This window comes from Tyto alba, unplaced genomic scaffold (genome assembly GCF_018691265.1).
Source record: "Tyto alba isolate M040663 unplaced genomic scaffold, T.alba_DEE_v4.0 Super-Scaffold_33, whole genome shotgun sequence".
NCBI lineage: Eukaryota > Metazoa > Chordata > Aves > Strigiformes > Tytonidae > Tyto > Tyto alba.
The window spans coordinates 697,443-723,754 of NW_024881308.1; the positions used below are offsets into that span (position 1 = coordinate 697,443).

The 26,312-nt window shown below is 55.0% G+C and overlaps 1 protein-coding gene across 2 annotated transcripts in view; it reads left to right on the top strand.

The window, feature by feature from the left end:
- The first annotated feature begins 23,063 nt into the window (after positions 1–23,063).
- CHD6 (chromodomain helicase DNA binding protein 6) overlaps positions 23,064–26,312 on the top strand; it is a 93,315-nt gene continuing 90,066 nt past the window's right edge. For both annotated transcript variants that reach the window (XM_042801092.1, XM_042801093.1), the window contains exon 1: positions 23,064–23,296. The gene's annotated coding sequence lies outside the window, so the exon portion shown is untranslated. The remainder of the gene's footprint in view (positions 23,297–26,312) is intronic.

The window sequence follows — 26,312 nt, forward strand, 5'->3', positions numbered from 1 at the left end:
GGCCTGAAATTGGAATTAATTTCTAATTTGCTGTTAATTGAGGGGAGCTTCTCCAGAGGGTGTGCAGCAGCCAGCAGCACCCCACAACCATCCTGCACCCCGTGTCCTGCCCAGCCTGGGCGACTGGAGGGGCCCAGGAGCTTTGACATGGGGGATGCAGCAGAGACGCCTTGTCCCCAGTGCCCTCTGCCATCCTCTCCGGCAGCTCAATTCCTATAAACTTGCCAAGCGGAAGCAGGAAAAACCCTACACACTGATGCCCAATATACTCATTTTTCTCGCTGCAGCACGGCTAATTCTGACCACAGATGAAGCCCAATTGCATTACAAATAATTTTCCAGGGTGAAACCTAGTTACTGCTTTAAGATGAGAAAATATTTGGCTGCTGGCAGTGAACATGTGTTTGTCAAGAGGCTGGAGCTTGGCTGAGCCGTGGCCGGAGGCATCCTCCAGGTCACCTGCTCTGGTCCCCAGGCCAGGCGGATGCTGATGAGGTGTCCCTGGGCTGTGCTGGTGCTGTCAGAGCATCCCTGGACCACGCTGGTGCCGTTGGTGTGTCCCTGGGCCACATCAGTGCTGCTGGGATGTCCCTGGGCTGTGTCGGTGTCACTGGGGTGCCCACAGGCCACGCTGGCAGGGCAGCCCAGGGCTGTGGGTTGGGTCATTGCTGGGACAACAGGCCCCATCACAGCATCATGGAGGAGGGCAGCGCGTTGCCATGGCAACCAGGAGCAGCCTGGGGATTTAAGCCCTGGCTCTCAGCGGGGGTGCCAGCGTGGCTTTGCATGCTGCTTTGGGGGAAACCCCTCATTCCCAGTGCTGCGCCAGAAACTGTGGGCAGCACCCAGGGCATGGCACTGGCTGAGGGAGCTGAGTGGAGGCTCAGCTGGGTGAGCATAAGATTTAAACCTGCTTTCTGCTTCCTGCAAGAGCAGTGATATTTTCTGCTTTATTATATGCTCTGTGTCAAGAACACCTGCAGCACACATGGGGGCCCAGGGGTGTGATGAGAAGAGGTGGTGCACCACGCCTCTGGGGATCATGCCAGGTTTTCTTACAAAGTTTTTACTGGGAAAGGCAGCGATGGGCCAACTCATCCCACCAGCAGAGCTCACTGGACTGCCCCTAGAGCTGCTGCCAGTGGGACAGGAGGAGCCGCGACGCATCAGCATCACCACCTTCACCAGCTTTGGGGGAAACAGGGTGGTAAAACTGCTCCCCCCTGCAGGGCAGAGCCCCAGCAGCAGCAGGGGTGTGCCAGAGGGGCTGGGAGTACGGAGCTGGCACAGGGGTCGTCATGTCTCGGCCCCAGCCCCGTTCTGGGCTTTGACTCCCCCATCACAGGCCACCCGTGCCACCAGGCATCCCCAGCAGCCTACCTGCTGGGAGCCGTTACCCACCAGCACACACACTTCCTCCTCCGTGGTGCTGGGTCACCCCACAGCCCCAGCACCCCGACCCCCACCGCGTGGGCTGCAGCGAGCCCTGGGGGTGCTCCACCAGCAGCAAAGCAGAGGGGGCCAGGGGAGCCCCCCCAGCCAAGCCGGGGGGAGGATGGTCTGCTGCAACACCCTTGTGTGGCCATCCCCCTGGCCGGGGGGGCAGTGGAGGCTGGGGGGGCCCAGAGCAGCCCCTCTGTGGTGTGGCACTCCAACCCCCCGCATCCCAACAGAGGCTTCCCTGAGCCAGCACTGTGTCCTTTCAGACAGGGACAAGCGCCAAGTGCGCCCACAGTCCCCCAACAGCCCATGATGGAAGCACATTTGATGACATTATTAAATGATCCAGTGCATTTTCTGCCTCTTAAAGTACTTAATATACATGCCCATGTGATTCATTATTATTATTATTATCTAATAAAAGATTATCTGACTCACTTTCATGTTTCTTCCAATTACAAATTGAAATCGTTCCCACTATGACCTTGCAGCTGCTAGATTTTCTAAAATTAGCCATAATGATGCATTTTACTAAGATAATTAATTAGCTAAACTGAGAAAATTGAGTAGAACTGCTTCACATGCTGCTAATTATCTTCTATTATGTCATCTTTACATGCAAATAAAGAAATATTGTGATTATTTTAAATACTGTTTTCATTAGCTAATATACTTGTTAGCATAGCAATGGTTCGATTCTCCCTTGGCAGCAAGTGCCCCTGGGGACTCGCTGCTTATTGACTGCAGGACTCTTCCTTTCAGATTAAGAAAATACAGTTACGGTCCAAATTAGTTTTAGTTTGTTGATTTATTTTAACGGTGGCGATGGCCATCAGGCAGGAGGGAGATGGCAGGATAGCTGGGAGCACCAGGGGCTCCCCTTGAAGGTCAGGGGGCTCCCAAGGGCAGGGGGGCAGGGTGGGGCAGGGGTGCTGCCCCCCCCAGACTCCTCTAGCTCAGGATGTGCCCTGTGATCCCGAGCTCCAGTCCAGCCATCCTCGAGCGGCTGGAGCAGCTCCTGGCACCTTGCAGGAGTCTGGGAGCAGTTGGGTGGGCACAGGGCGGGTGCTGGGTACAGCGCTGTGCGAAAGCCCTTCCCACCAAACACCCCCCACACAACCAGGGGAGCTTCAGGGCAGCAGCACCCATGTGGCAGGGTGCCTTGTGTCCCCCCGGTTCCATCAGAGGTTTCCTGCTCCAAGAGCCAGCTGGCTGGCAGGAGCCGGTGCGTGATGCTGAGACGCCCCCGCTGCTCCCCAGCACCTCTATGCAGCATCTGCTGGGTCTTCTGTCCCTGGTTTTATTTTGCCCCATCGCCTCCGTCACCAGAGTCCAGCTGGGGTGCCCTCCCCACAGGTTTGGGGCTGGGTCGTCCAGACAACAGTTGGGAAAAATGCCACCTGCCTTTGAGAAGTGGCGTTCGGCAGAGCCACCGCTCACGCCGGGGCTGGCAGGGTCCCACCCCGGTGCTCCCCGCTGCCAGCCTTGCCCTGGCGCAGGTCAGGAGCAGCAGCCAGAGGCTGCTGCCCTGGGGGAGCCAGGACGCACTCGCCCACCCGCCGATGGCTCCTGGAGCTCCCAGACGGCAGCTGCCGGGGGGCTCGGTACTCCCAGACTCAGCTTTGGTACCTGGGTCACTTCCCCAGCATGGGCAGGATGGAGCAGCGGATGCATTTTGCACCCTCCAGGTTTTTGCTCATAAATAACAGCTATAATTTATAGCAGTGGGGACTTTAGAGTGGGGGGAGCAGCTCTCTTGGTAGGAGGCTTTTCACAGCCCTCTAACAACCCAGAGGGATGAACAGGATTTGAAGACTGGCCATAGGGATGCTTCCTTCTGGGTTACTGGTCCAGATGGGGTCTGTGATGGAGACGTGGTGAAGGCAGCACCCCAGGGTGCCATGAGTGTCACCCAGCCACCGCAGGCACAGCCCCCACTGTCAGCAGCTCTAACGTGCCACCTCACTGGGTGGGTCATGCACCAGCACTGGGTCACGGCTGGCAGTGGGGCTGTGCATAGAGAAAATAAAACCTGGTAATACAGCTGCCTGAGGCCACGAGGTTTAAATGGCAATGAGACTGTTCTGAAGGAGGAGCTGGTGGCAGTGCCAGCGGTGGGAAGGGAACGGGCTGAGCTTGGACGGGACATTTGGGGCCCTGGATGGAGGATGGAGGGTTGGATGGAGGAGCAGGGTTGGGGTGCAGTAGGGCCAGCCACTGAGCAGGGCCCCAAAATGGTTTAGTTTGGAGATTCCAGGGAGTGCAGGCACAGCCCTGGGCTTGCCTGGCAGCATGGGGCAGTGGCGTGTACGGGGGGAGCAGGGAGCAGCCTGGCCCTGGCACAGCTGCCGCCTTGGTGCACAGAAACCACAGCTTTCTGCCTGGAAGCGTGGGCAGGCAAGCAGGACCCGCTGCCCGTGTTGCCCGTGCCCAGCCTGGTGAGCCCCTTGCTCCCAGGCAGAGCTACTCCAAAACCTCTAGTCTGAGCATTTGTATCCTTTGAGGACACTGCCACAATGGCACAGGCTCCATCCTGGGAGATGTGCAGCCTGCTCTGACCCCACGGGTGACATGGCTTTGGCCAGGAGCTGGGACTAAGCATCTCCTGAGGCCCCATCTGGCCCAGAGGACCTCATCACCCCCTAAGCCTGAGCCCTCGAGGCCCTCAGACACCCGCGCCATCACGGCACCAGAGCGGGTGCTGTGGTCGGAGTAACAGTGCGAGGGGCTGGTGGGGACGGCAGTGCCCCTGGCAGTTGCTGAACCCCCTGCCTGGGCATTTCTGGGGACAGAGGCACCCAAATGAGTGGGAGCAGACGGCTGTCCCAGCCACCAGCTGCCCCCCTGGGAAATCCCCTGCAGTGTGGCTGGCAAGTGCCGAGCCTGGAGGGCCAAGGGCACCACAGACCCCTCTGCCACCATCGCAGCACCCAGCCTCTGCTGTCACCCACCACTACCTTCATTTCTATGTACAGCTTGAAAACTGTCTTTTTGAAGTTCCCATGTGCTTTAGGAGCAGCTTTCTGGGCAGAGATCCATTTGAGCTCTATCACCTGTACCTTGCAGTGGGCAGAGCCCTGCTCCTCCTGACTGTGTCTGGTGGCATTGCCTGGGGAAGCCGAAATGATGTGTTTAGGTCCCTGTTCACCGTGACGGTGGTTAAGAAACCCTAGATAGCTCCACACCAAGGAAAGTTCTTTATTTTCTGCTGGTAGCAGCTGAGCAGAGAGAAGGATGGTGGCTGGGACAGGTGCCGGGAACTTCATGAGCTCCTGGCCTGCTCCAGACCCAGAGCTTCCACGCTGGGGCTGAGCATGGTCATGCAGAGACAACCCAAATGTGCAGCCCTGCACACGTCCTTCCAGCTTTGCAGGTTCCCCCGACCTCTGGGTCACCCATGTGGAGATGGACCCTGCCCGATCCCACTGCCCTGGGACACCTCCCTGGGACAGAGAGCAAAAGGAACGAGCTGGAATAGTGATGAGGGAGGTTTAATCAAAAAAGTACAGGGGAAAGCTCAGCATCTTGTTGGGAGGGGGAAATCAGAGACATGGAGCAGAGTTTTTTCACCACAGTTTGAAAGTGGCTATCAGGAGCACAGGGCTGCAGGTCCCAGGCAGGACAGGCTGGGTTTCATCCCTTGACTTTGCTCTCTATGGACAGGGAGGACACAGCCCTCCCCGCCCAGTCCCTGCACCGTCCTTATCTACCGATGGTGCTTGTAGAATCATAGAATGACAGAATGGTTTGAGGTGGAAGGCACCTTTAAAGGCCACCTAGTCCAACCCCACCCTGCAATGAGCAGGGTCATCTTCAGCTAGATCAGGGGTCTCAGAGTCCCATCCAGCCTGACCTTCAGTGTTTCTGGGGATGGGGCACCTACCACCTCTCTGGGCAGCCTGTGCCAGTGTGTCACCACCATCATTGTAAAAAATTTCTTCCTTATATCTAGTCTGAATCTACCCTCTTTTAGTTTAAAGACATTACCACCCCTTGTCCTATCACAACAGGTCTTACTAACATGTTTTTCTCCAACTTTCTTATAAAACTCTTTTAAGTATTGAAACGCCACAGTAAGGTCTCCCCTTAACCGTCTATTCTCCAGGCTGAACAACCCCAACTCGCTCATCCCATTCTCATAGGAGAGATGTTCCAACCCCCTGATAGTTTTTGTGGCCTCCTCTGGACCCACTGCAACAGGTCCATGGCTTTCCTGTGCTCAGGACCCCCGAGCTGGACACAGCACTGCAGGGGGTTCTCACCAGAATAGAGGAGAGGGGCAAAATCCCCTCCCTTGACCTGCTGGCCACACTTCTCTTGTTGCAGCCCAGGATGCAGTTGGCTTTCTGGGCAGCGAGCGCACATTGTCCACCAGCAGCCTTTTCCCCTTGGGAATACCAGGGTTTTCTATCTCGAATTTCACATCTACCACAGCCATAACTGGTGCTGTTGTTTCTGAAACACTGACAGTAGTTACAGGCTAGATTTCCCTCGGGATGGGATTATTTGGTCCAGAGCCATCACGCACATCTGTCCCTTGCATGTTCCTGGTGAGACTGGGGACACCAGGGACATGAGGACACCGCAGAGTGGCCATTTGCAACCCATGGCCTCATCTTTATTTGCAGAAACCTGTTGCAGCAAAACTGTGCTGAAATGTGTCCTGGTGCCGGCTCAAACCCCAGCATGGCAGGAGTGCCCTTTCCCAGGGAGAACGCCACGTTGTTAGGAATTCACATCACACCAGATCTGCTACCACTCTGAAAATAAATTTCTTTGTAATTTTGTGTAATTAATCAGTAATTCACTTGCTAAGCAGTTGCTTAGCCATTCAGATGCTAAGCAATATTTATGGCCTTTGAGTGCCAGGCAAGCAGAGGCTGGAGTGGCGTGCTGCTGCGCTCAGGGCTCTCCTGAGGTGGGGACAGTTGCAGGGGGCCAGAGGGGATGCGGGGGGGGGCTGGTGCTGGGCTGCCCCAGGACCCTGGGGATGATAACTGGTGCGTCCTGGGTGGTGCTGGGTCTCCCGGGGAGCCGCTCCGTGCTGACACCCGCCCGGGTGCACGGTGGACAGGGACTGTCTCTGCGGATGGGGTCTGATGAAGCTGCACGGCCCCAGCCCAGCTCTGTGACAGGAAGCCAGTGCCAAGGCCAAGGCCACGGGCAGCATCAGCCTGGCCATGGTGGGGAGGAAAGGCAACCCCTGGCAAGCAGGCAGGGGAAGGACCAGCCAGGTTTTTATTTGATTTTACCAGTGACCTTTCTGCTGGAGCAAAACCTGGAAACACTGGGGGTGAGGCACAGACTGGCAGCAGGGCGGGGAGCTCAGCAGGTAGCTGGGGCAGCTCAACACCAGGAGCTGTGTGACACTGGGCACCACCAGCAACGCCCCATCTTCATCCTGTGCCCCCAGAACGCCTGGGAATGGAGGAGTGAAATGGGGAGGCAACGCAAGAGGCCACGAGCTGCCTGTGCTGCCTGCACCACCTGCAAGCAGCAGGCCCAGCTCCAGTCTCCCACAGCACAGGGTGGAAAGGAGCACCCTAATTGCTGCCTTTAATCATGAGAGCAAGTCACTCCATGAGGGGTGTGCAGCCACCTCCCCCCCGTGCCACCCCCCCTGCCTGGCCGGTGAGGCCACAGGAGCAGGGACACCCCAGCACAGCCCCACTGCAGGATGAGGCCCCACGCCAAGGGACATACTGCTGCTGTCAGGCACCTCTGGACCAAATTTACTTTCACTGAAGCATTTTTAAAATGCTTGGCTTTGAGATTTCCAGCTATGAACCCCGAACTCTGCTTTTGTGAATGTGGGGAGGCAGCATCAACCCAAGTGGTGTTTCGTGGCAGTAGGAATGGAGGGCACCACACCAGTGTCGGAGAGAGGACATCTCAGAGGAGTTGGTCCAGGCTGAACCTTGGGCAGCCTGAAGGTCTCCCTGGGAGGCAGAGTGCAACAAGAGGTGTGGAAAGTCACTCCAGGCTTAGCAAAGCTCAACCTACCGCCCAATGCATACATGTCTGCTCCTGACTCAGGTATTTCTCTAGGAATAACTCCCTTCCAAGAAGACAGGGGTCATGGGTGGTGAGGAGACCGTCATGCCAATGGCCCAGACTGGCCCTTTGTGTTGCAAACCAAGGGCGTCCTGGAGCCCTGGAGTGGGAGAGCAGAGGTGCTGCCAGTCCAGCCATGCACCTCCTCCTGCACAGGCTCCTCATGCCAGCAATAAAACTGCCATCTCTGAGCTGCCTTCGACCATGACTACACAAGGATGGTGAGCGTGGGGGGACAGTGCTGACAGGGTTGGTGCAGGGGCAGCAGTGTCTGCAAGCTGCTGGGATGCACCATCACGCCTGCTCTCATGGCAGCACGAGCCCTGGTCCGCAGCCAGACACCGGCTATAAAAGCTGTCAGTGTTTGGAGGAGGGGCAGCAGTTGATGAGCTAATTTTGGATCACCGAGTGCCACATACCAGCCCCCTCCTCCACAGCCACAGGAGCCAGGGCCACCCAGGACTGGGGGGACAGGGAACACGAGGTCATCTTTGGCAGGTGGGGGGGGCAGGGTGACAGCTGGGGACACTGCAGAGACAGCGGTGAGCGCAGCCACCTCCCTGCATGGTGTCGCATGGTGTTCTCCTGTGTGTGCTACAACCTTGGGCAGAAGTTTGGGTCGTCCCTCAGGGTCCCTCAGCCTGAACAGGCATCAGGGGCTCCCCAAAGCACACTTGCACCTCCCCCAGAGTTTGCCCTTGCCAGAAACTTGCTGGAGGTGGCTGGTCCTCTTGCCTCTATTCTTTCCCACCTGCCTGACAGGTCCTGCTGGAAACCCACACTTTTGCCCCAAAAATATGTGTCTGAAGATTTTCGTGCTTGTTCCTGTTTTCCTCCTCCCCTACAACTTATCTTGTTTGGGCCCAAATAACCCATCTTGTTTGGTCCTCCTGCCCTCCCTCCTCCGGGACGATGCTGCCGGTGATGGCACCATGTCACTGTCCCCCTGTGAGAAGTCTCCCCAACAGGGACAAAACGGGGCAAGTGAGGCCCTTTCTTCATGCCAGCACCAGGCTCAGTAATGAACTGGTTCTGATTGACACCCTCCTGGCTCGGGGGTCTGTTCTCTTCAGTGGCTGGTACTTAATGAGCTCTCAGCGTGGCCGTGCCCGTGTGCTCCCAGCACAGAGCATTGGGATCGGTACCGGGGCGGGGGGCTTGTATCTCCAAGCCTCCCACTGCAGAGCCCTGTCTGGAAGGGGAAGGGAGATGCTGCCGGCAGCCTCGCCCCTTCGGCAGGTGCAGCAGGCTGAAGGTGACAGCCTGGCTGCTCCCTGACTCAGTTTCCCCATCAGTAACACTGAGCTGATGGCCCAGGGCCATTCCATGCACCTGACGGGGCTGCACGGTGCTGGGGAGCTGTGGGGTGCCCAAGGGGTCCGAGGGTGCTGTTCCAGGGTGCTGCCTGCAGCAAGGCCCGCGAGATCCTGCACCAGGCCAGGTGCTGGTGACCGCAGGCATCAAACCAGCTCCTCACCTGGTGATGGGGACAGGCAGCTGCTTGAAAGGCAGCATTTAGGCAGGTGAGGGGCGCACAGCAGAGGATTTACAGCTCAAGTCTCTGCCCACGTGGAGAACTGGAAATAGCCAGTGCCATTAATTTCCACTAAATAATTATGCTGGTTCGCCAGGGTTTGTAACAAAACGATAAGGAATCAAATTGCTTTAATTCCCTAAGAATGGCTATGATGTCTCCAAAAAGAGTAAATTATTTCATTGCGCCAAAGGAAATGAAAATTAGTTTTGCTTTCAGAGAGGAAAATTCCCCATCACACAGCATTTAGCTCCAGCACAGCATTGCTGCCCTAAAATATGAGACCTTAAAAAATTCCCTTGTTATTTTCTTCCCTGTTCGCTTTCAGCAGAGACTGTGGCTTGGAGGATCGTGGGGTGATTCACGGGACCTCTGGAGGTCTCCCAGCCTCAGCCTGAGCCTCTCTTGTCTCAGCATCCACCCACTGTCCCTTGTCCTCGCACTACACAGCAAAGAGCCTGGCTCTGGCTCTGCTCCTGCAGCCCTGGATGCTGTTGGTCCCCTGCAGCCAGGCCACCCCACTGCCTCACGCCTGGCTCGTGTCCCCCGGGGTCATGAGGAAATAAAACCTCCCTGGAAAGCTGTGGTAACAGCCTGGCCTGTGTTGGTGCTCAGGGGACTGGACTCCTCTCCTCAAGGGTCAGCATGTCCCAATGGCTTTTTGCTTCTCTGTAAGGTGCTGAGAAAAAAAAGGAGGTGTTGGTTGAGGGGGGTGTGTGGGCCCCCTGCAGTGGGAAGGTGCTGCCTGTGCCAAGGGGGCTGTCAGGGCTGGCTGACGTGTCCTGATGCTGCTGCCCAGCCCCCTGCGCACAGAGCCAACCCCAGCCCTTGCCCTGCGCTGCTCCAGCCAGCTGGCTCCCAAAAGCTGCTCTGCTCTCCCACTGCCAGCCTGGGGACGTCCAGCACCTGCATGGGTGCCAGGCACACCAGGGAGCCTAGCAAACGTGTGCCTGGAACCTGGGTTTGTCTCTGGCCGGATCCAGCAAACAATTGTATGGATGCAGCGGGAGGATATGAGTGCTCCTTGCATTTGTGTTGATGGCTGCTTAATAAGCTAATTTTCCTTCACAGTATTGATTTCCCTGGGTTCTGATGCAAGGTGGCTTGCCTCTGGGTAATGAAGACCCGGCCGCTCTCTTCAGGGCTCTGCCTTAAATCCACAGGACGCACTGGTGAGGCACAGGCAAGGAGCATCCCACAGCTCAGGGCTGCTCTGGGCAGGGCTGGGGAGTGGCTCTTTTTTTCCAAGCTGGTGTTGACAGTGAAGCATGAAGCTCTGGGAGAGGGCTCATGCCTCAGGGAAGCATATCCAGAGCTTGGATTTACACCAGATACTTAAAATGCCCATGTATTGCCTTGCAGATGGAATAACTCAAACCTGGCTTTTCCTGGCTCCAGTGCTATGCTGGGAATCTGCTGCAGACCAAGATGAACACTCCTGACACACACATGTATGCACAGTCACACACACACACGTACGCACATGCACACACAGAGAGAACCCCTTCTTGCACTACTACAGACACTGCAGTCATCACAGAGGGGCCCGGGGGGTCGTGTCCCCCCCGCTGTCCCCTTGCTGTGACGCCTGTGTGGGGACGGGCAGTGCCCAGGCAGTATCTCCCCTGCCCAACAGCTGCCTCCAGCAGCGCTGGAGCTGCTTCATAGAGCCAGATGACGTTCAGAGCCCAGCTTGGGTTCTCGCTGCTTAGCCTCCTTCTGCTTTCCTCTCTGGCCATCCTCAGTCCACCTCCGGGCACCAGCGATGGAAGGAGAAGGGGTGCCAGCCTTGCCAGCCCCAGTACTGCCCTCCTCCCCCAGGAGTGGCCTGGCACCGGCTCTGGTGCGTGGATGGGTTCGCAGCCCCGTGTCCACAGCTTGGAGGAGCCACAGGTGACCTGGGAGGTGACGTGTCCAGCACAGCCTCAGGGCACAGAGGAGGACAGGGAGTCAACCCACCGCACGCCTGCCCCAATGGGGCGCTTGGGACGGATAAAGAAAAGAAGCTGGAAGTCTTAAAGCATGATCAAGATTATGATTTAATTGGCTTAACAAAGGCTTGGTGGGCTCAGCCACATGACTGGAATATTAATATGGAAGGATGCAGCTTGTTCTGGAAAGACAGGCAGGGGATTAAGGAGGGTTGTGTTGCTTTGTATGTTAAGGCTGGATATATTTGGTTTGAAATCCAGGGAGAACCTCACTGCCAACCTGCTGTGGTGGCTGCACTGCATGCTCCCAGGCTTTCACATCAGGCTCACAAAAGCCCGGGACTTTGTGGTGATGGACAATGTCCCTACCCAATTGGACAGTGTGGAATCAGGACAGCAGAAACAGATTGTCCAGCAAACACTCCCAAAGCATTAAAAGTGAATTTTTGGGGGAAGAGAGGAGTAGAAGTGAAAGTCTCTGGCTTTGCTTCTGACCTCCAGGACATGGATGCAGAGGGCGGGGGGAAATAAGGGAGATGAATGTGGCTCGGACATGAAGAAGCTCCTTGTCCTGAAGAGGGAAAGAGCCAGAGTTTGGGACCAAGAAAAGTGACCTCTGGGAATGCCTGGTCCAACATGTTGCTCTGAGCAGGGCTAGTTAGAGCAGGGTGCTTGGAGCTTTCTTCAGGTACAGTTCAAATATCTTCACAAATGGAGAGGCCAAACATTTGTGAGCCCTGGGCCAGGGACTGACCATCCTCATCGAGAAAGTCTTGTATCAAGTTCCCTGAGCCCGCTGGGCCTTGTCCTGCCCCTGTACACCCCAAGGGGCCCATGCTCCAGCCCTCTCCTACCCTCCATTATTGGCCATTTCTGTCACCTGCATCTCACTAGCCTGGCTGCAAGGAGGCTGTGGAATACCATGGCCATGGCGAGACGGAGAGCATCCCATGCTCTCTCCATACTGCAAGCCTTTGACCAGCTGACTGAGGAGTGGCTGGGAAACACACAGGCAGGTTTGAACGTAAATGCGTCACCTTGGAATGGAAAATCAAGAAGGCCAAAGGGAAAAACAAAAGAATCCAGTGAGCAAGGCAATGAGGACGTGTGGGGAGGAAGGGGACAGGCAAAGCCAGGGCTGATGCTGCAGGGTGGAAAGGGAAAGCCCTTGATGGGGATACTGTGATGCTGGGGGAATTCACTGCCTCAGTTCATCAGCCTGGATCAGCTGGTGTGTGCAATTAGCAGCAGCGAAAGGGCAACAGCTCTGCCAGGAATAGGGCTGGGTAGCTTGGAGAGACCAAGCAGTTCAGGCAGGCCAGGCCTGGCAGCCCTCTCTGTGGATGCGGGCAGAGCTGGTATCTGGAGAGCCCAAAGCAGGAGGGGTGTAGGAAAAAATTGGGAGGCTGGGGCAGAAGGGCAAAGGTGTGTGGCTCTTTAAAAATAAAAGAACACCAGAGTACTTAGCACAGCTTCAGTCCCATGGGAAAGACCAGAACAAGCAGCAAAGCAGCCCCAGGACACTGCAGGACAGCACAGAGGAGCAGCTGCCAACTTCTCATGGGCAAACCCTGGCAAACCCAATCTGATTTTCTCCTTTCACAGAAGAACGGGAAAAGCAGTGTGTATATCTTGATGTTTGTAAGGCTTTTCACACAGGTTCATAAAAGAAGCTTAGGAGCAAGTTGCAGATCATATTCAGCCTAACCCTGCTATAAAATCAGTGCTGGTCCCAGCTCAGATAACTGCCTCCAGGCTGCAACTGCCAAGAGGTGAGATAACAGGATACAGGACTTGCAGACAAAATAGGAAGATAGGAAGAGTGGAAATTATGTTGGAAGGCAGATTCCTAACCCCAAACTCTCCCTCTATTCTACCCTAACCAACAAATTAGGTAAACAGACTTGGGGAGCAGGACACCTTGCAGCACAGCCCAACACCGGCAGCATTCCAGAACAACCAGGCCATCATATAAATGAGAAATGGAAAGCAAACAAGTGAGTAATTCTGGTGGGAAGGACCTGACATTCTAATAAACCATGGCAGAGCAGGGGACTAACAGCAAAAAAGGGGCAAATATGACGGCAGGATGCATAACTGGGAGTGGTTTGGAGATGCTGGAGGCAGCTTTGCCTTTCTCCATGGCACCAGGAAGTGGCAGCTGGAGAAGGCAGCTATGTCTGGACATTGCCCTTTGGGCCATTTGGAGAGAATCCAGGGAGGGATGTCAGAGACCTGGAAAATATGACTGGCAAGAAAAACAATCAAGACATGGGACTGCTTAATTGGTAGGAGAGAGCAGAGGGGGCTGCGGCAGCAGTCTGCAGGAATGTAAATTACTCCTGCAATGAGGAAAGCATTAATCTGCCCATGCCAGATAATGTAAGGAGAAACAGACTTAAATTATCACGGGTAAATTCAAGGTAGGCACTGGGAAAAATCTTCCCAGTCATGTGGGGGAAGGAGATGGAGCCTCCATTGCCAAGGTTTCTGGGAGAGCCGGGATCCAGGCAGTGTGGCATTAGCTGGTGTTAGCATTAGTTGGTCCCAAAGGTTCCCTAATTCTAAAATTTTACCATTTCTGGGTACAAGCATATGGAAAACCCTTAAAGCATGGGCCTGGCTGGCTTCAGGGCCTGTGGAGAAGGAAAGGTAGAACAACGGGGCAAGCCCTGAGAATAATCCCTAGAGACCCAAAAGGATGGAAGGATTTGTAAGGACCATGGGAGCACCACCAACATCATTCCACAGAGTTACAAAGGGAGGTGCTGGGTGTCAGATATCAAACCGCCTTTCCCTGGGAATTGACAGTAAATCCAGTGCTAGAGAAGTCACAGTAATAAACTTTTGGGGTAAAGCAAGGAAGGTGAAACTCCCATGGGCAGCAGCCCCCATGTCATGCTGGGAGCTCAATAGGAGCTTGGGGAAAGAGGAGCCTAGCAAGGAAACCTGCCTGGAAACAAAATCAACTGGAGCCAGCGAGAGGAAAATGTTCCAAGGAGAGAAACAGTGGTTAAAGATCTGAGGGCTGTGTAATCTGAATTTGTGGAATTATTTCTGTTGTCTCCATCCAGGGGCAGTCATGGCCGGTGGCTCTGCTTTAGTTGCATGCACAGGATGAGCAGAGCTCATGCGGGAGGCGGGTGAAGGGTGTTCAGGGACCAGACTAATGATGAGCAGTATGATAAGCACCTTTCACTCTTGTTAATGGGAGGAGTGATTAGAAGCACCTGTGAGCTGCCAGCTCTGAAGCAACAGGAGCCACAAAACTTGAGCAGAAAGTAAGTCCCGGGGATTTTGCCAAGAGCACTGGGAAACTGCTGTTTGCAAATCTTCCTCCTCCCAGCTAAAGCTGCTGCCCACAGGGTGGCCCTGGGGTTAGGTTTGACCAGATGAAGATGACAGCCCCTGACACCATCGCTGGCTGCAGCAGTGCTGTGTGGGGTCTGCACCGTGAGGGTGGCAACTGTTGATGCACATGTGGGGCTGAAGGATGCTCAGTCCTTTTCCCCCCAGCCTAGGACTGCAGCCACAGACTAGGCAAAGGAGGCTCTCAGGTGCACGATCCATCACAAATTTACACCCACACCACGAGCAGGGCATAGTGTTGGACAGTCCCCAGGTTTACAGCAACAACAAGGCAGAGGGCTCACTGCAGGGCCAGGGCAAGCAATATCCCCATGCACAGCAGCTCAGCACCAGGGAACTGACATGGCACAGGGAACTGGCCCGGAAATTCCCAATTCCTGGGAGCTCCCCATTTCCTCAATCATCTGCAGCAACAAAGCCCAGGAAACCACTTCATAATCCCAAATAATCCCATGGGAAAAATTACAACAGCAATCATGTAATTTATCTGATAGAGGCTCCCAAGGGCAGGGGGATTTCCTCAAATAACCATATCCAAGGAAACCTCTGTCCTTGAACAGGGAGTTTCCAACCAAAGCCTGCCTTAGAGACTCTCCAGACCAAGGCTGAGGAAACACTGGTTTGTGGGATCGCTGGGGTCGCCTGCATAGGCTGGAGGTCTACTGTTCCTGCCACAGCCAGACAGCAGGGAGCATGGGCAGGATAACCATGCAGGCAACAAACAAAGCCAAGGCCGAGAGGAACCTGGGCTGGGGCATCTCTGATCCCACGCGTGGTTTGGCTTCAGCTGCTCACGGAGGAGCCCACCACCGCCTTGCTGTTGGCTCCGGCGAAGGGCACCTGACATATGGAAACTTCAGCAAGGGTCAGCCCTGGGTGACTCCTGGACTGGGGGGTCCTGCAGGGCCCACAGACCTGAGCAGAGGCACGCAAGCACCTCACCTGGGTTCAGAGCTGCTCTTCAGAACTTGCATTGAAAAGTCAGCCTGCTTTAACCCAATGTGCCACAGTGGTCTTTAAGATGCTGAATTCTGCCTTGATGGTAACACTGGTTAATTACTCATGCATGATTACAGGCTGCGCAGGGTCTTTAAAAGTCTGTTCCTTTCCCTTCCAGCTGCTTGCAGGCTCTGTATTTCATAGGGGCATAGGTGTGCTTCAACAGCTGGGAAGGGAAGGATGTGTGCTGCTGCATCAGAGTAACTCCCTCTCCTTCTTGCTGTGCCAGATCTGGCTGGAACCTGACCACGGCCACAGGCAGTGGAAAGGGGGTTCCCTGCCTGCTTGCCCTGCATGGAGCTGGCAGCATGACGGGACAGCTCCAGCCTATTCTGGTTTGCTGCCTCACCAGAGGCACTTGGCTGTTGACCTCTGCTTCTCACCCGCTTTGTAGCATGGCAGGGGCCGGGCTGACACCCCTGTCACCAGTGGAACCTGGAGGCTGGACCTGCATCCCCCCCTTGCCCAGGTTGCTTGAGTGTTACTGTCCCCCATCAAGTGCTTCCAAGAGAAATCCTCTCAGAAAACCTCTGTAAACGTAACTGATGCTTTTACTGCCAGTGTGACTCTACAGTCTCCGTCTCCACTTCCCAGCTCCTGTCTCTGACATGGCCCCCGCTCCCCAGCTGCTGAAGAGGAGCTGTGGCTGCAGCAAATGGACTTGTGCACAGGGAGGGCCTCCAGCACAAACAGCAAGTATGCGTCTGCTCTGAGGATGTAGCAGCACCAGCAACGAGGGCTGGTAAATCTTCCTGTGGCATGTCTGAAGAGCCCTGGTGAAGTCTTGCTGGGTGGTAGGTCCCAGGCAGTTCTCCCTGCACCTTGCACTGTGCTGTGGTCTCATGGATGTCACCCCACATCTCTGGTGCGAGAGAACAACTTTGGAGCACCTTTCCCACAGCTCCAGCCTTTGGATGCTCACTGTTAGAGAATCTCCCCTTCTAGGGCATGAGATGGTTGATGCAGGCAGAGGTGGTTTTAGCCAAAGCATTTCCCAAAGCAATTAAACTTTGCTTCAGGCAGTGCAAATCTTTGCAAAATCAAAATCCCTTCTGTGACATTCTGAATCAAGGGGGTTTGTTTTAGGGGAGAGAGAGACACATCTAAAAGATGTGATTTTGTATGACGTCTGGCAGTTGCTCCTCAAATTCCCCCCCGAACCCCAGACCAGAGACCAAGTGGGTCTCCAGGCCCTTGAGATGGTTCTGCATGGTATCTGGTTCAAAGACACAGAGCTCATGTACTGGAGTACATGTACAAACCCCATGGCTTGCATTAAGCCTTCTGTCAACGTCTGAACCGTTGGAGGTAGGAGAAGAGCAGAGGCTGAGCAGCACAACCACCCTGTCAGACTCAAAGTCCGGTCTGAAGTGGCAGATTGGCACTGGCCAGTCACGCTTGTGGTGTGTATGGGGAGAGGATGCTTGAGGACATTTGAGCTGTCCTGACTGCCAGATGCAGCACAACTGGGCTGGCCACAGACCTTCGTTATGGCCAGAACACGGTCCATTCACGACGATGACTCCAGTGCAATAACCCCAGTAGTTTTGCCCAGGTTTGTGTCATCATGAGCAATCTGTCTTGAAATTTGCTTCTAGAGAAAATGGATGCACTAAAACCAGAACTGTCTGCTGATGTGCATCTGACAGGTGTTTATCTATCTCAGAGTCTAAGGGTCTAAGGTCCAGACTGGGAAACAATATTGTCCATCCACTATGAAATCTGCAGGACAACTTCTGGACAGCTTCTAGACAAATGTACCCCTCTGTCTTGCTTTACAAATATATCATCAAAGAGGGATGAGAGAACTGAGTTCTTGGTCCTCGGTTCCTGCCAACCTCTATCCAGACTCTCTGGATGGACGTCGGACAGAGCAACTTGGTGGTGATGAGAGCTGAGCTTCTCCTCCAGCCTGGACCCAGCACTGTGTGGTCAAGCCCTCGGCATGGGAGGATGCACAGTAGAAAGGAGCTAAGGGATCCTTCACTCACCTTGTGCTGGGATGAACGTCCATGACAGCCCAGGAAGACAATTCTATGCGTAAGAGCTCCCAAGCCCCCAGCAAAGCCATCAGCTTGTAAGGTGGTGTCATGGTTATAGCTCAGAGGGCAACTGAGCACCACACAGCAGCTCACTCCCCCTCCCCCTCCAGCACTGAGGAGGAGAAAATAAACAAAGGCTCGGGATTTGAGATGAGGACAGGGAGGGGAGAATCACCCATTATGGTCACAGGCAAAAGACAGTCTCATAAGGGGAAGAAAAAAAGAACATAAATTTAATTCAGACACTAACAACAACAACACTGAGCAGACAGAGTAGGACAGTGAGAATCATTACCACATCTTGAAAACACCTTCCCCCCACCCCTCCCCTCTTCCCAGGCTCACCTCTGCTCCTGATATCTCTGCCTCCTCCCCGCCATAGTGCAGGAGGCAGGCAGTGGGGGGTGCAGTCAGCACTGCTGCTTCTTCCATCTTTGGGGGAGGGTGGAACTTCTGGAACTTCTTCCCCCTGATTGAGCATGGTCCCCCTCTCACAGAAGACAGTCCTCCACAAACTTTCCCCAACCTGAGTCCTTCCCATGGGCCGCAACATTTCCCTAGCTGGTCTGGTGTGGGACACCAACTTTCTCCATCTGGAGTCCCTCCCATGGGCTGCAGCCCTTCCCAAGCTGCTCCGGCGTGGGACACCCCCGCATGCTGCAGTCCTCCCAGCACTGAATTACAGCAGCAGGGGCTGCTTCTTCCCACGGGATCCTGGCCTCCTTCAGGTTCAGTCACCTGAGATGGCATGCAGGTGTCTGCTCCACCACAGACCTCCATGGGTGGCAGGGGGGAGCACCACAGGATACAGGGGGGTCTCTGCTCTGGTGCACCTCCCCCCCGCTTTCCTCCTCCATTCTTCCATTGACCTTGGTGTTCACATAGATCTCACAACTCTGACTCCTCCTCCCAGGTGCCCTTCCTAAATATGTTACCACAGAGGCACAGCTGATGGGCTCAGCCTTGGTGCAGAGGTGGGTCTGACTTGGAGCCAGGGGAGCTTTGAGAAGCTTCTCACAGGGAGCCTCCGCTGTAGCCCCTCCTCTGCTACCAAAAACCCCAGCACACAAACCCAGGACAGGAGTCCAGAGATAACCACTGGAGACACACCAACCTCCCCAGAACCAGGCAAGTGAAGGACACTTCTGAGATGTGGAAATATACAGGTGGCCACAACAAGGAAAGGGCTGCTCCATCAACAGTTGAGACTAATTTACTGAGATGGATGGATGAAGCTTGGCATCCCTGTACCCAAAAATCCCCCCCATGGCCAGCAGCAGTTAATTTCTCCTCTGATGACCTCTTCAGACTGCTTCCAAAACCTGTGGAGTGGCTGCTCTCTTCCTGGGTGAGGGCTGCCACCATAGAGAAGAGTCTTTATCTCTCTGGGCTTGTGTTGCAGGGTGGCACATCAGCTAGAGGGAAATCACACTCGCTCTGCCTGCCCCTGCCCATGTGACAGGCAGAAACCCTAGCACCCTGGGTTCAGCAGCACCCAGGCAGGCACATTTCTTGCAGGCAGCACCGGAACATCCGTCTTTGCAAGAGGACAGGTTTAGCCTGGAAACTTGGCATTTCTTCAACCTCAAGGGACTCTTTCCTTCCTGCTGCCAAAGCTGTCCCTGCAGCAGTCAGTGCCTGTCCCTGTGGCAGTAGCACGCTGAGCACGGTGATGTGGCTGCCTGAGGATTGCACAGATCAGCAGTGTGCCAGCCCGGGCACACACACACACCCAGCCAAACGCGCTGCAGCACTGAGGTGTGCCTGGGTAAACTGTACTGCCACTGAATATTAAGCAGGCATTGGAAATCTCCGGGGCTCCCATCCAGAAGAAGTAGCGTGGTTGGTACTAGCCTGCAGGCATGGCTCAGCGCTGTGCTGCTGCTCAGCTCGGGTGCTCCTGGGTGGGGAGGCTGCACCTTCTGCTGCAAAATCTACGTCTTGGATAAATCAGTGATAGTTGCAAGAGTGGCATGTGATGTCAGAGGTCTCCATCCCTGGTGGCCAGCTCAGAGCTCACTGCTCTTCACACATGCAGGGGCAGAGCTGCACGCAGTGGCCTGCAGGCGGTTGTGCAGCAGTGGGTGCTGGTGTGCAGTGGCTGCTAGAGCAAAGCTGCTGCCGCAGTCACAACAAGGGGGCACGATGCAAGTCACAGCCACCAACCTTAGCACCTAGCCCAGGAGCCTGGGCCCAACTCCCTACAGACCTCAGGAGTCCTCAGGACCTCTCTAGAAGCAGGAGCACATCCTGGGTACCATCAGACCCCAGATAATGCTGTTTCTCCCACTTCAGGGACACTGGCCAGGAGAAAGGCACAGGCATCCCAAATGCTGATGTCCCAGCAGGAATGCCAGCTGCAGATCAGCTTCTGCCTTTCCCACTGACATTCTGTGAAAGCCAACAAAGTGTATTACTTTTTAAATTTTTAATTGCTTTCTTTTGCATTTTTTGCTATTGTCTAGCTGAGATGCTGTGAATAAACACCGTCATTCGCATTTTGCTTTTCCTGATTCCAGTTAACACTGGTTTCAAGGTAAGTACGTAACAGTAGCACATTTATCCTTTGGAGTGGGGCACATCTCTAAACCAGGGCCACGGTGGATGTTCATGCATGCATTGGACAGCCTCCATGTGGCACATTGCAGGTAACGGTGCAGGTAATGATGGCCCCTCCATGCATCCCAGTTCAGAGTTGGTCATGCTCCCAAGGAGGACGCAGGTCCTCCATGGGCAGTGAGGTATGGGGGTGTCCTGAGTCCAGAGGAGTTTGCCCAGGGAGACTGTCACAATCCCTCTTTATAGAGGCCCAAACTATTTATTATTATTATTATTATTATTATTATTATTATTATTATTATTATTATTATTATTATTATTATTATTATTATTATTATTGTTGTTGTTGTTGTTGTTGTTGTTGTTGTTGTTGTTGTTGTTGTTGTTGTTGTTGTTGTTATTGTTATTATTACTACTACTGCTACTATTACTACTATTATTATGATCAGATAATCAGATCAGAAGGTGGTGCTCCCAAAGGTTGTGTGCAACGATGGTTGCTGGCAACAAGGTTGTGCTCCAGGTGATGCTTGACCCCAGCTCTGTTCAGCTGAGCATCCTGCACTCACAGGGGTTACATCCTGCACTCAGGAGGATTTGGGAATAGCTGAGCTCGGGACTTAATCCTGCTTTCCAGAAAGGCTGAGGGGGGTTCCAGCACTGGTGTCAAAGGGTACTGGGGCCACCCAACAACAGAGCTCATGCTGGCCTTGTGAGGGGACCAGGTGGGGAAGGTCCCAGTTTGGGTGCACCACTCAGATCTCTTTGGGTGTCACTAGCACAATGAAATACCGACACTGGGACAGTTCCCTAAATCACCCTGTCCAAAACACAGTAATCCTACTCTATAAATAATAAAACAAACATGGCCTGGGCTGAGCCTGGATTGGCAGATGAGTTTCCATCATAAAATCATACATTCTGACTTAACTGTGGCCGTTTTGGGGACCCACAAATTGAGAAGCCAGAGAGGCATCAGTGACAGATGACCAAGATGGGCACAGGGCCCTTGGACACAGGTGGAGAAGCTGTGCTGGTTTCTTCTGGTGAAGAGGTACCTAGGAGCTGATCTAACAGCAGTCTACAAGTACTGAAAGGGCAGTTACAAGGATGATGGAGTCAAACCCTTCTTGGCAGAGCCTGGTGATACATTAAGGAGCAATAATGACAAAGTGAGTCCTGAAAGGTTTAGGTGGGATGTTAGGAAAACCCTTTCCTTGGGAGGATGGTGCAGCCTTGGCACAGGTCACCAGAAAGGTGGGGGAATCTCTGGCCTTGGAGGGTGTAAAGGCTCAGGTAGGCAGAGGCATGGCTGATCTCATCTTGTGTTGGTCACCAATGTGGTGCTGGGAAGGGAACTCTGGCATTGTCTAGCACAGCCTCCTGTGGTCCCTTCCCACCAATGCTTCTGCAGTTCTCTAATGTAGGTGTTAAAACCTCTTCCCAAATGATATATGCCAGAAGAATTCTCATCCAGGAGGGGATTTGTTTGTGTCTTGCTTTACTGTTTCCTAACAACTGGCTCGTCTATGTACAGCACTGAGTTGCTTAACCACCCTTAGATACTGGGATCAACTGACCAAAAAGTGGTTTAGCTGAAAATAAGCTGTGTTGGCTTTCTGATCATAAAGTACCAATTAATTCCATCTTTATAGACATTCTTCATAAAGAGGCCAAGGTGCTGCTCTGGATGCAGAGGGAAGATATAGCAAAGTGGTGTCAGTTGAGCAGTGCAGGATAAAACCAAAAAGATAGGTACAGGCATGCCTGGTGGCTAAAGGAGGGCTAGGCAGGACTAGGGAAAGGGGAAGGCACTGGAGAGGAATACTTCACATGTGTTGACCTTCAGGAAAACATCTGAATCTGGGAGACAGGAGAGACAAAGCATACATGTGAGATCTCCATGGGCAAGGAGCCAGGCTCAGGGAGGAAAAAGGGTGGAAGGTGAAGATGTGGGTTGGAACAAATGAGAAAGGATGAAGGGGAATGCTGCAGAGAAGGAAGTCCTGCCTCACTGGGAAGAGCACAGTGGTCTACTGTTCTACACAAGGGACCTAGAGGAGGTGTGGAACAGGGTGGGTGTAACTCTGCAATAGATCTGTGTCACTCGGCTGCATCCTCTGTGTTTGATCTACATGTGTGCAGTAACAAGTATGCCCAGAACACGCCAGCACTGCCCAGTTGTACTGCCTGCTCTCTGCCCCGGAGCCCTCCATGACCAGCAGAAGAGCCATATAGCCAAGAGGACAGCATCTGGGGAAAGCCAGGAGGCTAAAGGGAACGCTCCAGCCAGACAGCACAGAACACCATCACTGCCACCTGATGCTGAACAAGCCAGGACTTCAGAGGGTGCAGTGCAGGGCTATGCCAGCATCCCCCTGGGGCCCCGCAGGTGGGATGGCTACACTGCGTTCAGTTATTCAGCCCTGAGTCGCAGCAGAGCTAATTAGCTCTAGCAGAGTTTCCTTCTGATGCCGGAGCAACCTTGCTCAGAGCATCTCTGCATCAGCTGGGAGGATGGAGCAACTCCACACTGCAAGCCCTGGTCCTCTTGCCAAGCAGCTCACGGCTTCTCACGCAGAAAAGGCAGGCACCAACGCTGCCGGCCGCCGAGGCAAGGGCGCTGCTGACCTGCCTGCCGGGGCGCTGAGCCGGAGGGACCGCGGGTGCTGCAGGAAGCCCCCAAGCACTGTGTGACCGGGCAGGGGTGCCCCAGGGAGCTCTGGCTGCGGGGAATGCCAACAGAAAACCCGCCTCCTCGGCGGGTTCGCCAGTGCTGGACGCGGGCCTTGCCGGGTCGCTCCCTGACGCGGGTCTCCCCAGGCAGGCGGCTCATGCCCTGAGCCAGCCCCCCAGGGTCTCCCGGAGCCCCGCTTCGGGGCGCGGCGCCTCCTCGTCCTCGGCCGGTGGCCTCCCGAACCCGTCCCCGCGCTTTCCCGGCGCCTTCGCACCTCTCGAAGCCCGAGGCGCCTGAGGGGACCGGGAGCCGGCGCGCTCCCCGCTCCGCCGCGGCCCCGGCGGGGAGGGGGCGGGGCGGGCCACATCCGGGGAACGAGCGGCGGGCGCGGACGTGGAGGGCGGGAGGCGGCGCGCGGGGGCGGCGGCGCGGCCAATCGCCGCCGCGCTCTCATCGGTGCAAACAGGAGCACAATGGAGCGAGCGGCGGGCGCGCTGCAGCCAAGCTTGGCGCGGGCGCCGCGCGGCTGACAAGCCGCCCTGCCAATGGGCGCCGGCGCGCGGCGGCGGGCAGCCAATAGGCGTGGGCCGGGGGCGTGCCCGGGCGAGGTTAGGGTGTCCTTGCAGGGTGCTGGGCTAAACTTCACCAAATAATAGCTGTTTGTATTTGGGCGGCCGAGGAGCCATTTTAGGTAAGTTCTGCCCCGAACTTTTGGGTTCGCCCGCCCGGCGCGGCGGCGGGGCGCGGCGGGGCGGCGGGGCCGCGCCGGGGCGGCGCTATGAATGAACTCGGCGGCGGCCCGGGCCGCGGGGTGGTCGAAGGAGCGGGCGGCGGGACCGGGGCGGCCGCCGGCCCTGTCATGGCTCCGGCCGCGGGGACGGGCCGGCCGCGGGGGAGGGGCGGCGGCGCCCTCGCCGGTTCCTCCTCGCGGCCCTCCCCCGCCCCCCGGGGCCGGCGGCAGCGCCAGGGGGGCCGCGGCCTCCTCTGCCCGGCCCTGCCTGCCGCTCGCCCCCCCCGCCCGCCGGGCGCGGGGAGTGCGGGGCCTGGCCGGCAGCTCGGGGCCTGCCCCCCCCCCCCCAGCCGTGGGGGGCCGGGGGCGGAGGCGTGGCGGGCTCCCCCCGGCACCGCGTGATGGCTCCTCCCGTTCGGGAAGGGGGGAGCGCGGCCCCCGGCCCCGCACCGAGCTGCGCGGCTGCAGCCTCCGGCGGAACGCGGGGCGCCGGGAGCCTGCCCGCGGGGCGCAGCTTGCCGCCGCCGTTCCGGCTGCAGCGCTCAAGCACGTCGATAATTAAGTCTTTAAACTTTGCGAGCGGGGGAGAAGTGGGTCCCTTGGCAGGCCGGAGGCCGCGGGGCGCGGGTTTACAGCCGCCTGGCCCCTGCCGAGCAAGGGCACCCGGGGCGATGAGAAGGCGGGGGATGCGTTAAAGGGCCGTTTCCCCCGCCCCGGGCGACGGGCTCGTCCCTGTCATCGGCGGATTCGGCCCGCTTTGCCCGTTGCACGCGGAGCAGACGTGGATCTGTTGTGACATTGCAGCCATGTCACAACAGAGAGGCATCACAGTCACGTTGGAGTCGCGTCTTGTTCACGCTGCAGTCATCTCGCCGTAGTCTGCCTGTGCAGCCTTGCGTCTGTTGTGTTTTGGGGGCTGCCTTGTGGGATTCTCCCTGTTCCTAGCTGGCGATTGGGGTGGATTTTAGTCTTGATCAGTGAGCCTTGTAGGGTAAAACCGCTGTGACGGAAACACATGTAAACGGAATACAGAAAAATGAAGAGAACTCATTTGCTAGTATTGCTGCCTGGTGTGCACACCCGTCTTGGAGCAGCTAATGCTTTCTCTATCGATTTACCTTCCTGACAACTATGCTAAACTTGCAGTAAAGTCGGGGACTGTGGAGGCCGGGCAGACCTGCACACTGAGAGCTGTTTCTGCTTGGTCTGCTGCTGGCCTCTGATGTGGTACAATTTTTCAGTAATTTTGCGATGAAAAGTGCTTGTTTTCTTTCTTCAGTAAGTTGGGATACTTTTAGCTAAAACCTCAAGCTCCTTTGTTGTTTGCCTCCTGCTTGGGAAATGCAGCAAATGCTTTTGGGATTGGAGAATGAGGGGAGAGGGGTAGAGATGGTTTGCTATGGTTTTGCCAAGTGTCCTGTAGGTCTGTGCAGAAGTCTCCAGCACCCCTCTGCAGTCACTGGCCTCCCTGGCAGAGGGCTCCTTGTGGGCAGACAGATGTGGTTTTAGTTGTTAGATGTTTATCCCTGACCCTTTCACTTGCAGAGTTACCTATATTTTGCAGCTGTGCTGCCTATATCTTTTTGAATGTTGTGGGTTTGGTTGGATTAGGGTGTTGCCAGAGGAGAGGTAACACTAAACTCTGTGAATGTTTTCCCCACCATGAAGTGTTGCTGTTGCTTTTGGGCCCTGTTCAGGTGATGACACAGGAATAGGTGCCACCTATGCTCTCCTCACCCTTTGTTTACCTCATGCATGTAGGAGCTCTGCTGTGCTGCTTTGTAGAGAAATTGTTGTTTTGGTCCAGCTGTTGAAGTATGAAGCATATTTTTGCTCTGGAAGCAAATTCTTCCTGGGGTAAATAGGTTGTTTCTCTCAACGCTTCTGGCCTCCAGCTGGGTTGGTTTTGTTCAGGGCTGCCATGGGGTTCCTTTCCCACTTGTTTAGTGGAAAATTGATTCCTTTTCCACTGCAAAGCTTGATGATGTTGTTTGCTTTTGGAAAGCTAGTTCTGTCCATCATCTCCAAATTGGTACAGCTGCCTAACCTTCCAGGTCCTTCAGGAGCATTGGACATACTGTTGAGTTTCCTTTGCTGCCAAGATGGGAAGAATGCAGCAGTGGTGGGGTGAAGCTGTTTGTCGGCCCTAGAGTTCTTCAAGCTGTAAAGCATGAGAACTAGTAGAGTTGCATCCTGTCAAAATGTCTGTGCATACCTTGTGCAGCAGAACTGAAAGTATGTATTATTATTCTTGAAATAAAAGCCAAAGTCAGTGAGAGGACTTGGAGAAGGACTGATCTTGGTTCATTTTTCACTTTTGTGAAGTTTGAAGCCCATCCCATCTCTGTGGCTGTTTATTTCTGCACATTTTTTCATTCCTCCTAGCAGAAACATTGTCCTGTTGCTGAGAAGACGGTTGCAGCCCCTTGCTGTGGGCTAGTATGGATGTGTTAAAAACTAGCCTGTGTGAATCTCTGAAACTAAGGCAGCTCATGGGCTTTTTTCTCAATGCTTGCAGCATGTGAGTAACGCACATCTCTTGCAGAAGGTGCTGTTAGGGTCTCTCATTACCATGTTCTGAGTGTTGCTGTCTGCTCTGGTAGCATATGCCTTTTTAATGGCTTGAGTTTACCTCTCTCTGTTGTCCTGTGCGTTGGCGTTAGGGGAGAGTGGTTCCATCTAAGCTGCTGGTCTTCAAGCAGCTGGTCCTGCATATGCCAGTGTTAGCCTTGATGGTCAGTGCTCTGGGTATTTTCAGGGTGTGTTGGTTTCTAGTGGCTTGGTGGGAGAGGCTCTCAGAGGAATGTCTTGTTTTCCTGTCTGTTTTTTACCATATTTCTTTAACAGGAAGCAAATCTCTGCCTTCCCCACGCCGCCCCCCCCTCCCCCCCGAAGTGTAGACTTTTTAAGATTTAGTTTTACTTGAGAGATCTTTAATATTTTCTCAAGAGCTTCTCCAAAGACAGACTTTTACAGG